The 12,832-nt window shown below is 45.2% G+C and overlaps 1 protein-coding gene across 10 annotated transcripts in view; it reads right to left on the bottom strand.

The window, feature by feature from the left end:
• The window catches only part of coro2aa (coronin 2Aa), a 57,238-nt gene that overhangs the window by 23,620 nt on the left and 20,786 nt on the right, over positions 1 to 12,832 (bottom strand). For 3 of the 10 annotated variants that reach the window (XR_014610667.1, XM_084188532.1, XM_084188535.1), the window contains exon 1: positions 5,444 to 5,828. The exons of 6 other annotated variants lie outside the window; for them this stretch is intronic. The gene's annotated coding sequence lies outside the window, so the exon portion shown is untranslated. Of the gene's footprint in view, positions 1 to 5,443; positions 5,829 to 10,290; positions 10,380 to 12,832 lie in introns of those variants that run through there. One more of the 10 variants, XM_084188533.1, reaches the window with a different exon arrangement.

The raw sequence follows: 12,832 nt of genomic DNA, 5'->3' as shown, positions 1-12,832 counted from the left end.
GAGAGAGAGAGAGAGAGAGAGAGAGAGAGAGAGAGAGAGAGAAGAGAGGGGGAAAGAGAGAGGTAAAGAAAGAGAAAGGGGGGAGAGAGAGAGAGAGAGAGAGAAAAAGAGAGAAAAAGAGAGATGGGCAAGAGAGAAGTAAAGAAAGAGAGAGGGGGAAAGAGAGAGAGGCGAGAGGGAAAGAGAGGAAGAAAGAAAGAGAGAGAGGGGGGAAAGGAGAGAGAAGGAAAGAGACAGAAAGAGAGAAAGGCGAGAAAGAGAGAATGAGAGAGAGAGAGAGAGAGAGAGAGAGAGAGAGAGAGAGAGAGAGAGAGAGAGAGAGAGAGAGAGAGAGAGAGAGAGAGAGGGAAAGAGACAGAGACAGAAAGAGAGAAAGGAGAGAGAGAGATCGATAGAGAGAAAAAGAAAGAGAGAAAGAAGGGAATAAGATTTTCATCCTTCAGCTCGTCTCAGTCTCGGTTCACATGTGGCCCTGTCGTCTTCTACTCCCGGGTGAGCGGTTAGAGCGCTGTGCGGTCACACCCCAATGTTCTCTATGTGGCGAGAGTTTTGTTAACCTTTTCAGGTGAATGAATGAACCCAACCAGCCATGGGATACACATCACTCACACTGATAATGCCATATCCCTGCAGCTGCACTGCCAACAGACAGCTTACTAGAGGAACTACACTAGTGGAAATAATGCATTGAGACTGCTGCCAAATGTTTTTACCTCAAATGAACAAAAGCAAACATACAACCCCAAACAGTGAAATATCTCAATGCATGTCAAGACAGAAAGCTGGAATCTGTGTCTACTAGGCATAGTTTAATGAATATTCACACCAACAACACAATGGTCCTATCAGACTGGGCCTGTCTTCTCTCAGCTCTTCCTCTGGGCAACATCCGTGTCCCCAACAGAAAGAGAAAGCAACTGCCAACTGCCATATCCCTGTCAGTAGCAGTCACAGACAGTTGTAGGGCCTGTTGGGTGGACCTGATAGTGTCAGCCTACTGCCTGTCAGTTTCGAGGCAGTGAGAACAGGCTTGACAGGCCCTGTTGGAATGGATGACATGACGTTGATCGGCTCTGGGTAGTGTTCATAAGTGAACGCAACGGGAAAAAAACTGACTAACACAGTGAGCTGGACTTATCCAACACAAAACACTAATTTTCGGGGGGTTTTCCGTTGCACGACGTTTCGCTACAGTGTTCCCTTATGAACACGACCCAGCTCCCACAAGGCTCTCTCCATTGGTTCAGCTGTAGAGAGCCGAGTTTTGATCGTTCTGCTCCAAGGCTCTCTATTTGAATGTGTGGCTTTCCCCGCCTCGAGTCATCAACCCAAATACATAGAACCTGATCATTATCTCTCGACCCTCTGCTTCTCTCCAAAACCCACCTGCCCTGTTCTTCTTCTACAGCGGGAGAACAATGACCTTAAGAACTTCACAGTGAGGGGGTTGAAAACGGCAGTAGTTCATATACATCTCAAAAGCTGCGTTCAAAATGGCAGCCTATTCCCTATATAGTGCACTGTTACATACAGTATATGGGCCCCGGACATAAGTAGTGCACTATATAGGGAATAGGGTGCCATTTCAGACATAGACAAAGTGTGACAAGCCTCCAACAGGAGGAAAAAAAAGAACCCTTTTTCCAGAAATCCAGCCTGGAGTCATAGACTTCAAATCCAGAGTTAAGTAGTGAGAGAATGTGACAGTTCCATTTTGTGCTTTAACAGCAGGTACTGTAGGTATACAGCTTGGCTGCATGGTGGGTGTAGTAGGGGCCGTCTGAACAAGGAAATTATGACCAGTACTGATTATTCTATTTTTAAGCCTGTCATCTTGCTGATCAAAAGACGCACACCCCTCCTGTCTTCCACTGCTCCAAATATGTCAACTATGTCTGTATAGCATATTGTAAAGGCTGGATATCTCTTGCTGAATAATGGAGAGCAAGGTACATAAGAGATGGAGCTAGGTCTATCAGTTTGACTGTAGAAAATCTATTTTTGTCAACAGAGGGCTATAACCAATGACTCAACTTCATATGGTAAAAGGATGCTGTAAAAACCACTGTAAAACTCATCACAAAGACATAAGACCAATCCCACGTTACATTTTTCACATCTTTAATATTTTAGTGGCTTCAACCATCTGTTCCTTAATCCTGTGAGAGCTGGGTGCGTTACCGTCTCACCCCAGTCACCTTGGTGTGTTCAGGATCCTCCACAGCCCATAAAACACAGGCACCAACAACCCGTCTACCTGACTAGCCTTGGTTGCATCCCAAATGGCACCCTATTCCCAACATATTGCACTACCTTTGACCAGATCCCTATGGGCCCTGGTCAAAAGTAGTGCACTATATAGGGAATATAGTGACATTTGGGACACACCCCTAGTCTTTCCATAGGACAGCATGTCAAAGTTTAGGACTATATATATCTATTTACCTCTGTAGCTGAGATGGACTACACTCTCTGTTAGAATGCCATGCCTGAAGCTAGAGGCCCCATGAGACCTTCCAGCCACCAATAAACCTTCAACATCTCTGACATCTATCAGTGATCTCTCTCTCTAAGTATCATGTCACCTCACAACTCCCTCCACTACCCTCACAGCTAAACTACAACTCCCTCACAACCAAACTACAACTCCTTCCACCACCCTCACAACCAAACCACAACTCCCTCCACCACCCTCACAACCAAACTACAACTCCCTCCACCACCCTCACAGCTAAACTACAACTCCCTCACAACCAAACTACAACTCCCTCCACCACCCTCACAACCAAACTACAACTCCATCCATAACCCTCACAGCCAAACTACAACTCCCTCCACCACCCTCACAGCTAAACTAAAACTCCCTCCACCACCCTCACAACCAAACTACAACTCCCTCCACCACCCTCACAACAACTCCCTCCATCACCCTCACTACAACCCCCTCCACCACCTTCACAGCCAAACTACAACTTCCTCCACCAACCTCACAACTCCCTCCACCACCCTCACAACCAAACTACAACTCCCTCCACTACCCTCTCAACCAAACTACAACTCCCTCCACCACCCACACAGCCAAACTACAACTCCCTCCACCACCCTCACAACAACTCCCTCCATCACCGTCACAACAACCCCCTCCACCACCCTCACAGCCAAACTACAACTCCCTCCACCAACCTCACAACTCCCTCTACTACCCTCACAACCAAACTACAACTCCCTCCACTACCCTCTCAACCAAACTACAACTCCCTCCACCACCCTCAAAGCCAGACTACAACTCCCCCTGCCACCCTCACAGCCAAACTACAAATGTCCCACCTTTACCTCAACCTAATGTCGTCTCTTATTAGAATATGTTACTATTAAACTATCTTTCCATTGATGTTTCCACTATGAGAGTATGACAGCTTGGGAGAGGGGGAGTAGTTGAGGAGGGGGTAAGGCGGGTGAGGAAGTGGGAGATAGATTGAGGGATGTTGTCGGGTCGCCTGCCGTGTTTTGTAAGCGCTCAAAGGGAAACCCGAGCCGGGGAATGTCCAGGTGGGTGTGAGTGTGTGTCTACGTTCCTGTCTGACATGATGTCGTACTCAGACGACAGCCACGCGCTACAAGCTTTCTACCTGTAAGAGGAGACCATGCAGTCCAGGTAACACAATAACAGCCCAACACTATAGAATGTACATGGAAAAGAGGAATGTGTTATGGGAGGAGATGCCTTGACAGGGGCGAGCGGGGTGTGTGTACGTGTGTGTGTGTGTAGTCTGGCTGCAGACTGTGGGAAAGAAAGAGCATTTCGAGCTTGTGGAGGACCTGCAGCAGGTGAAATGTTCTACTACAGAGAGAGAGAGCCTGGGCCTTACGGCACTATCAATGGGAAAACTCCCACTACAGGACAATGTGTGTGTTGAAGTGTGTGTGTGCAAGCATGTGTATATATAGGCTGCACACCATTCAGAAAAAATGCTAACTCTGAATGAACAACAGTCAGTTGTTTTCCAGTTGCTTTTGTATGCATTAACATGCGTCTGCGCACCTGTGTGTGTGTGTGTGTGTGTGTGTGTGTGTGTGTGTGTGTGTGTGTGTGTGTGTGTGTGTGTCGGAGCATTCTTAGAATTCTGGAATTGTATGCATATGACTGCTGCCAATATGCAAAGTCAATGGTATTGACAGGGATTGAAGCACAGAGGAAGTATGAATAACACGTATGCATGGCTTACACAATCAAACAGATAGCCTATAGTCCTCCTATGGCCAAACAACTTCCCTATACAGCATACAGGTGTAGCGCCAACCTACTGTAAACACTCACTCACCACTTCCTACATATGGACACTACAAACTCCTCCAGTGAGTCCAGTCTGGTTAAAACGTCATTTAAAACGTTTCAAAAGCAGAACACCAGGCAATGTAATCCTGGTATTATATGGGTTGAAATCTACAGATAGCAATATAAAGTGCTGCTTTGTGCTGTGTAGAGTTTTAAGCCGTAGGGATATCTCCAGTGACAGGAGTGGATTTAATTATGAACTAATGGGTGAATTAGGTGAGCAGGGTGTGGTGTGTCCAACAATGGGACAATGTGACTGCTCCCATTGTAGGCTAATACAACCCTTTACAGTACAAATCAATCAGAAGGCTATGCTATCCCACTTCAGGAGCACACACACACACACACACACACACACACACACACGGTAACACATACACGGTAACACACACAGGGTAACACACACACCTCATTGCCTTAACATGAATGAGAAATGGGATCCAGAGCTTGATGAATAGGTCTTGTGCGTGAACATAGTTCAGTGGCAGAGAGCCTTAGAAGACCCAACCATAAAAAACCATCTGTAATTTAACCCTTGACTGATTCAGTACAGGGATGATGTCATGTAATGTTCACTATTCTAAAACTGTAACAGATCCTTCTTCACGTTCCCTTTTAGGTTTAGCCAGAGTCAGCAGGATTATGCTGCCGCTGGCAATGTGCTTGAATAATTACTTTGTAATGACAACTTCACACACACTTCAAACGCTCCCTAGAGGTGTTAGGTTGAGTGTGTGTCTCTCCTCCATATGAGAGTGTATCTTGTTGGAGCCTGCCTCAGCTCCTCAGGAGCCATAAAACTGCACACCGTAATCACCCTGTCCCTTACTCAGCTCTCCCTCTCACACACACACACACACACACACACGACTGTCAAGCCCTGGGGTGAGCTCACTCACGCCAACAAACACGTTGCCACACAAACACACGCACACGTTACAGGAAGGGTGAGGTAGAGATGGAAGGACAGAAAACTAAAGGAATGCAAGGTAGTGAAGGGGAGAAATAAGGAGCAAGTATGAAAGATGAAAGAGATTATGAGTGAACAGCTGATAGTGAAAGAGAGAGAGAAAGACCTGTCATTCCCTCTGTCTGAAGCCTACTCACCCTGTCTAGTCAGTGTGGGATGGCAGGCAGGCCAACAGAGAAAAGGAGAAAAGAGAGAGAGAGAGAGAGAGAGAGAGAGAGAGAGCAGGTACTGTCTATCTGTCCCGTCCGGATGGCTTGCCGCTGTATATCTCTCTTGTCTCCTCTCTCTCTCTCTGTCTGAGGCACGTGGAGCAAGCCAGCCTCCCACAACACAGGCTTCAAAGAGTACAGCCACTGGGTGATATCATCCAACCCTGTACAGCCCAAGCCTTCACAGTCCTGCTGCTGGAGTCCAACCAGAGCTCATCCAAATCTCCCTGGGTAGAGCAGTACACCAGGTCTACAGACACAGAGATCAGTATCCAGTAGCTGGTGGTCAGTGTGAGTAAGCAGGAGAGAGCGTGAGTGTGTGTGTGTGTACACTCCCTTAAAGGGTGGTGCCTAACCCAGTGACGGAGAGAAGGAGGGGGGAGATGGGAGAGAGACAGAAAAATAGGGTGTGTGTGTACAGACGTAGGATCTTAATTTGATCACCCTGGCGCAGGATAACTTGTAGTGTATTTGATGTTTAAAAAGGCTTCTGAAGTTCGTAATTTCCGCTTTTACATTTCAGATTTGATTTTACCTTAGGAAAAATGTATCAACTCCTACAAAAATGTCCATGAATTACATAATAATTCACATTTCCTGTTGCTGCAGGATTCTTTTACTGCTGTAGCAAACTGGCTCAAATTAAGATCCTAAATCTGTAGGAGAGAGAGAGGCAGGTAGAAATCAGAACCCCCCCCCCCCCCCCTCTTCACTCCTCCTCCACAGTATTGGTTGAATCAGGATTCCTCCCTCTATCCTTGAGTCGCCACAACCAGAGACAGAGAGAACAGGACAAAACCAGTCATCCTTTCTCTGTTCTGTTGCTTTCATGTCTGTCTATCCTGTTCTGATAACAAACAACCACTAACCAGACAGGCCTTTGAACACGCAATGCCCTGAACACAAAACCCCATAGACCCCACAATACAAAACCCATGAAAATGGAATAAGAATTCACAATGTAAGAATAAGATACTCATCTCAATGCAAAATCCCCGCATTCCAACTCACAATACCAGGATACAAAAGTCTATCGACTACAGTGCCTTGCAAAAGTATTCATCCCCCTTGGCGTTTTTCCTATTTTGTTGCATTACAACCTGGAATTTAAATTGAATTTTATTTGGATTTCATGTAATGGACATACACAAATTAGTCCAAATTGGTGAAGTGAAATGAAAAAAATTACTTGTTTCAAAATATTCTAAAAAATAAATAACGGAAAAGTGGTGCATGCATACAGTGGGGAGAACAAGTATTTCATACACTGGCGATTTTGCAGGTTTTCCTACTTACAAAGCATGTAGAGGTCACATTTTTATCATTGGTACACTTCAACTGTGAGAGACGGAATCTAAAACAAAAATCCAGAAAATCACATTGTATGATTTGTATGTAATTAATTAGCATTTTATTGCATGACATAAGTATTTGATCACCTACCAACCAGTAAGAATTCCGGCTCTCACAGACCTGTTCGTTTTTCTTTAAGAAGCCCTCCTGTTCTCCACTCATTACCTGTATTAACTGCACCTGTTTGAACTCGTTACCTGTATAAAAGACACCTGTCCACACACTCAATCAAACAGACTCCAACCTCTCCACAATGGCCAAGACCAGAGAGCTGTGTAAGGACATCAGGGATAAAATTGTAGACCTGCACAAGGCTGGGATGGGCTACAGGACAATATAATACATTAAAATCCTGCAGCGCACGCAAGGTCCCCCTGCTCAAGCCAGCGCATGTCCAGGCCCGTCTGAAGTTTGCCAATGACCATCTGGATGATCCAGAGGAGGAATGGGAGAAGGTCATGTGGTCTGATGAGACAAAAATAGAGCTTTTTGGTCTAAACTCCACTCGCCGTGTTTGGAGGAAGAAGAAGGATGAGTACAACCCCAAGAACACCATCCCAACCGTGAAGCATGAAGGTGGAAACATCATTCTTTGGGGATGCTTTTCTGCAAAGGGGACAGGACGACTGCACCGTATTGAGGGGAGGATGGATGGGGCCATGTATCGCGAGATCTTGGCCAACAACCTCCTTCCCTCAGTAAGAGCATTGAAGATGGGTCGTGGCTGGGTCTTCCAGCATGACAACGACCCGAAACACACAGCCAGGGCAACTAAGGAGTGGCTCCGTAAGAAGCATCTCAAGGTCTCCAGACCTGAACCCAAATGAAAATCTTTGGAGGGAGCTGAAAGTCCGTATTGCCCAGAGACAGCCCCGAAACCTGAAGGATCTGGAGAAGGTCTGTATGGAGGAGTGGGCCAAAATCCCTGCTGCAGTGTGTGCAAACCTGGTCAAGACCTACAGGAAACGTATGATCTCTGTAATTGCAAACAAAGGTTTCTGTACCAAATATTAAGTTCTGCTTTTCTGATGTATCAAATTCTTATGTCATGCAATAAAATGCAAATTAATTACTTAAAAATCGTCTCTCACAGTTGAAGTGTACCTATGACAAAAATTACAGACCTCTACATGATTTGTAAGTAGGAAAACCTGCAAAATCAGCAGTGTATCAAATACTTGTTCTCCCCACTGTATGTGTTCACCCCCTTTGCTATGAAGCCCCTAAATAAGATCTGGTGCAACCAATTACCTTCAGAAGTCACATAATTAGTTAAATAAAGTCCACCTGTGTCCAATCTAAGTGTCACATGATCTGTCACATGATCTCAGTATATATACACACCTGTTCTGAAAGGCCCCAGAGTCTGTAACACCACTAAGCAATGGGCACCACCAAGCAAGCGGCACCACGAAGACCAAGGAGCTCTCCAAACAGGTCAGGGACAAAGTTGTGGAGAAGTAGAGATCAGGGTTGGGTTATAAAAAAAAAATCGAAACTTTGAACATCCCACGGAGCACCATTAAATCCATTATTAAAAAATTGAAAGAATATGGCACCACAACAAACCTGCCATGAGAGGGCCACCCACCAAAACTCATGGACCAGGCAAGGAGGGCATTAATCATAGAGGCAACAAAGAGACCAAAGATAACCTTGAAGGAGCTGCAAAGCTCCACAGCAGAGATTGGAGTATCTGTCCATAGGACCACTTTAAGCCGTACACTCCACAGAGCTGGGCATTACGTAAGAGTGGCCAGAAAAAGACATTGCTTAAAGAAAAAAATAAGCAAACACGTTTGGTGTTCGCCAAAAGGCATGTGGGAGACTCCCCAAACATATGGAAGAAGGTACGCTGGTCAGATCAGACTAAAATTGAGCTTTTTGGCCATCAAGGAAAACTCTATGTCTGGCGCAAACCCAACACCTCTCATCACCCCGAGAACACCATCCCCACAGTGAAGCATGGTGGTGGCAGCATCATGCTGTGGGGATGTTTTTCATCAGCAGGGACTGGGAAACTGGTCAGAATTGAAGGAATGATGGATGGCTCTAAATACAGGGAAATTCTTGAGGAAAACCTGTTTCAGTCTTCCAGAGACTTGAGACTGGGGGTGGGGTGAATAGTTATGCAAGCTCAAGTTCTGTGTTTTTTTGTCTTATTTCTTGTTTGTTTCACACCAAAAAATATTTTGCATCTTCAAAGTGGTAGGCATGTTGTGTAAATCAAATGATACAAACCCCCCAAAAATCCATTTTAATTCCAAGTTGTAAGGCAACACAATAGGAAAAATGCCAAGGGGGGTGAATACTTTGGCAAGCCACTGTACATTATAATGTGAGGTGGTGGTGTCTTGCTCTACCAAAGAGTAGGCCTAATCTGTGGGGTAGATGTAGACTGACTCCTCTTTAAATGAAAGGCTTCCATCCAGCAGGGAGAAAAGCAGACGTTGCACAATGTGGTCATGTAAAGGGAGCGAGGCTGGTTTGGCAGCTCGCCAAACTTCCACAGAAATCCTTCCACATGGGCTGCACTGACGGGGAGGCATTGGTAATCGCTACACGTCAGCCCCTGTCAAAAACATTACATAACTGCACATTTTGCACTGGAGGCAAGGCAAAGTGGATAGGCTAACAGGCTAACCGGTCAATAAGAGATATGTGAACAGGCTAACAGGTCAATAAGAGTGAAGCGGATAGGCTAGGCTAACAGGTCAATATGAGTGACGTGGATAGGCTAGGCTAACAGGTCAATAAGAGTGAAGTGGATAGGCTAGGCTAACAGGTCAATATGAGTGGCGTGGATAGGCTAGCCTAACAGGTCAATAAGAGTGGCGTGGATAGGCTAGGCTAAGCTATATGAGGACAGGAGAGAGGGGGAAAAGAACAGGCATCGACAGCTGGACTTATTTGTCCTTATTCGTCCTTGAAGTGAACTGAAATTCGTATCTTTGGACCTGTTGAAAGCTAGGCCGATAAAGTCTGTTTAAGGCTGTAAATTGTTACGAGAGAGTTGCCAATATAGGTTTCAGTATCAAGCAGCAGCCATATCATGATATCATTCAATGAGCAACACAGCTAAAAAGAAGGTTAACACCATGGGGCTTTAAATGAGCCACCTCTGGCCTGGAAGAATCAACAGAACCAGCTGTACAGACACCAACACACCTCTGACTCAACACCACACCACAGGTAGTAACCATATCACAGGTGAGATCATAGTCGTACAATGTGCTTTACATCCAAAAAAGGACTTTCCATAAGGGGAATGAACCCCTTGATCTGAAACCCAGGCTCTCATAGTTTTACACTTTTTCTTTTGAAGAACATGTCAAAATATAATTCTGGATACTTTGCGCTCCATGCCATCATTTTTCTATAGCCTATAATGTTCTATAACTCGTCTATATAGTCCAACTTACTTTATAACTCCACCTTTCTATGTACTGGAACTCTATCTGGAACTTCTTTTAATCTTCACCTGCAGTGACAAAACGGATCGCATCTCAAATCCATCACCTGTGTTGTGTCCGGTATGGACGAGTGCTGGCTAGGCAGAGAGAGAGATGCCAAACCCACGTGTTGCATCACTCAGAGATTTGATCTGCTTTGCTTGTTTGAACAGATGAACGCATAGTGTACATTGTGAGCTGATTTTTCATTTGCAGTGTTGTGTCGCAATGACCGATTTGTCAATCACTGGGTTATTATAGAGACCCTGGCAACAAATGGTGTTACGGTATGTTTCTAGCGTGATAACTTGAATGGTGTGTAGGCTAAGTTTACCTAACATCTACAAGAAAATCAAACCACATTCTCAAACTGTTAATAAATGCTGTTGCTACCTCGCTTTTACCATATCTGTGATGGCAGAAGAAAATGGCATTGATATATACAACTGCATGTTCCAATTTTGCTGTTGGTTAGTTTATCTGCTGTGTGTTGTGGGAGTGGTCCCAAACCGCATTTGCATGGCAAACCATCAAAGACAACATGGGAAGGAACATGCAAATACTAGCCAGAAACTTACATCCATTTGAAATACTTTTAAACCTTCTGTTGACATGTTTTATTATATTTGTGCATACGTGTTTGTATGGGTGCGTTACATGACATAGCCCATTTATTTAACCCTTATTTTACCAGGTAAGTTGACTGACAACACATTCTCATTTACAGCAACAACCTGGGGAATAGTTACAGGGGAGAGGAGGGAGGATGACTGAGCCAATTGAAAGCTGGGGATGATTAGGTAGCCATGATGGTATGAGCGCCAGATTGGGAATTTAGCCAGGACACCGGGGTTAATACCCCTACGCTTACGATGAGTCAAGACACCTGTTTAACTTCCCATCCGAAAGACAGCACCATACACGAGGCAATGTCCGCAATCACTGCCCTGGAGCATATCATTTATATATATATTAGACCAGAGGAAAGACTGCCTCCTACTGGCCTTCCAGCACCACTTCTAGCAGCATCTGGTCTCCCATCCAGGAACTGATCAGGACCAACCCTGCTTAGCTTCTGGGGCAAGCCAGCAGTGGGATACAGTGTGGTATACTGCCTAACACAACCCTACAGGTAGGCTTGAGAGACTGACCTGTTCTTTGGTTGATCGGCCGAGGGTGACACCACCCTAAAAAAGGCAGGAAATGGTCATGTATTTACCTTTACTACGACTGATCTAAATGGATCTGCTTTTAAATGGTTGTTTCTGTGTACATTGGCACACAATAGCTTCACGACTGGAGAATAGTTATAACATTACTGGCCCTACCTGTGCAGCTGTAAAAGTCCCTGAAATGACATCAGCTGTTTGTACATCTGACTCTATCAGATTTGATCCACAGTACACACAAAGTATGCAGGATATAGGAAATAAAATAATAGCTCTGTCGGTGAATGGATTCAAATCATAAAATCTACAGCACAAACTGTTGTTTACCTCTCCAGCAGTGTGCACCACTATTGCCTACCCCTTCTAGTCAGGCAACAAACGCACACGGTAGACACACCTTTGTCTCAGAGACAGCCCTATAATCCAGAGCCACGCGACAGCAAAACACAGGACCCCCCTTTCATGTTCCACACCCCGAAGACAATTCTCATAAAGCTGCTGCTGTCACGACTTCCGCCGAGGCTGCCTCCCCTCCTTGTTCGGGTAGGTTTCGGCGTTCGTCGTCACTGGCTTACTAGCTACTGCCGATCCCATTCTCATCACTCCACTTGTCATGTCTTGTCTTGTCAATCACACACACCTGGTGCTCATTCCCCTAATTAGTATGTGTATAAGTGTTCCCTCTGTTCCCCTTGTCTTTGTGAGTGATTGTTTCATTGTGAGAGCGAGTAGCTTGGTTGAGCTACTCTTCCATTTGTTATTGCCAAGGTGGACTATTTCCCTTGTGATAGTTTCGTTTTGACGCTGGGTGCGTTTTATTTATGTAAACGGAATAAACTCTGGACTTCAGTGTTTTACCTCCTGCGCCTGACTCCTTCATTCACACCTCGTCACAGCTACCTTGTCAGCTAATGGGGATCCTTTAAATACTAAATACAGACTAACAACTGACACCCTAGAAACATCTAGGTCTACACCTACAAACAAGCAGCCATTCACACTTCCTCTATCCTCAGCCTCAAATAAAGCAAAGACGACAGACATCCAGACAGAAAGCAGCACTTTGTGCCTAAACCAGGTGTTTCTCCGTCAAAACAGAGCCAGGCCTCTCATCAGAAATGACAGTGAGGAAGGGACGGCCGTTATAGCTCAGCCGTGTCAAAGAGATGAGCCCAGTTTCCCACAGTAGCTGGCTATTACCTCGCGACTGTGTGATCTGTGATTAGAGAGAACCGTTAGCTGTTAGATCTCTGGAAATGCTCCCAAGCTATTAGGTGATTTGTAGTCTATGATAATAGCTAAAAGGTGTAACCTAGCTTACCTACTCTAAGATTAATGCATGG

Source organism: Coregonus lavaretus (assembly GCF_964263955.1).
Source record: "Coregonus lavaretus genome assembly, contig: SUPER_35_unloc_1, whole genome shotgun sequence".
Lineage (NCBI taxonomy): Eukaryota > Metazoa > Chordata > Actinopteri > Salmoniformes > Salmonidae > Coregonus > Coregonus lavaretus.
Note: the sequence above shows the minus strand (reverse complement) of the source record. Positions and strands in the feature narration are given on the sequence as shown.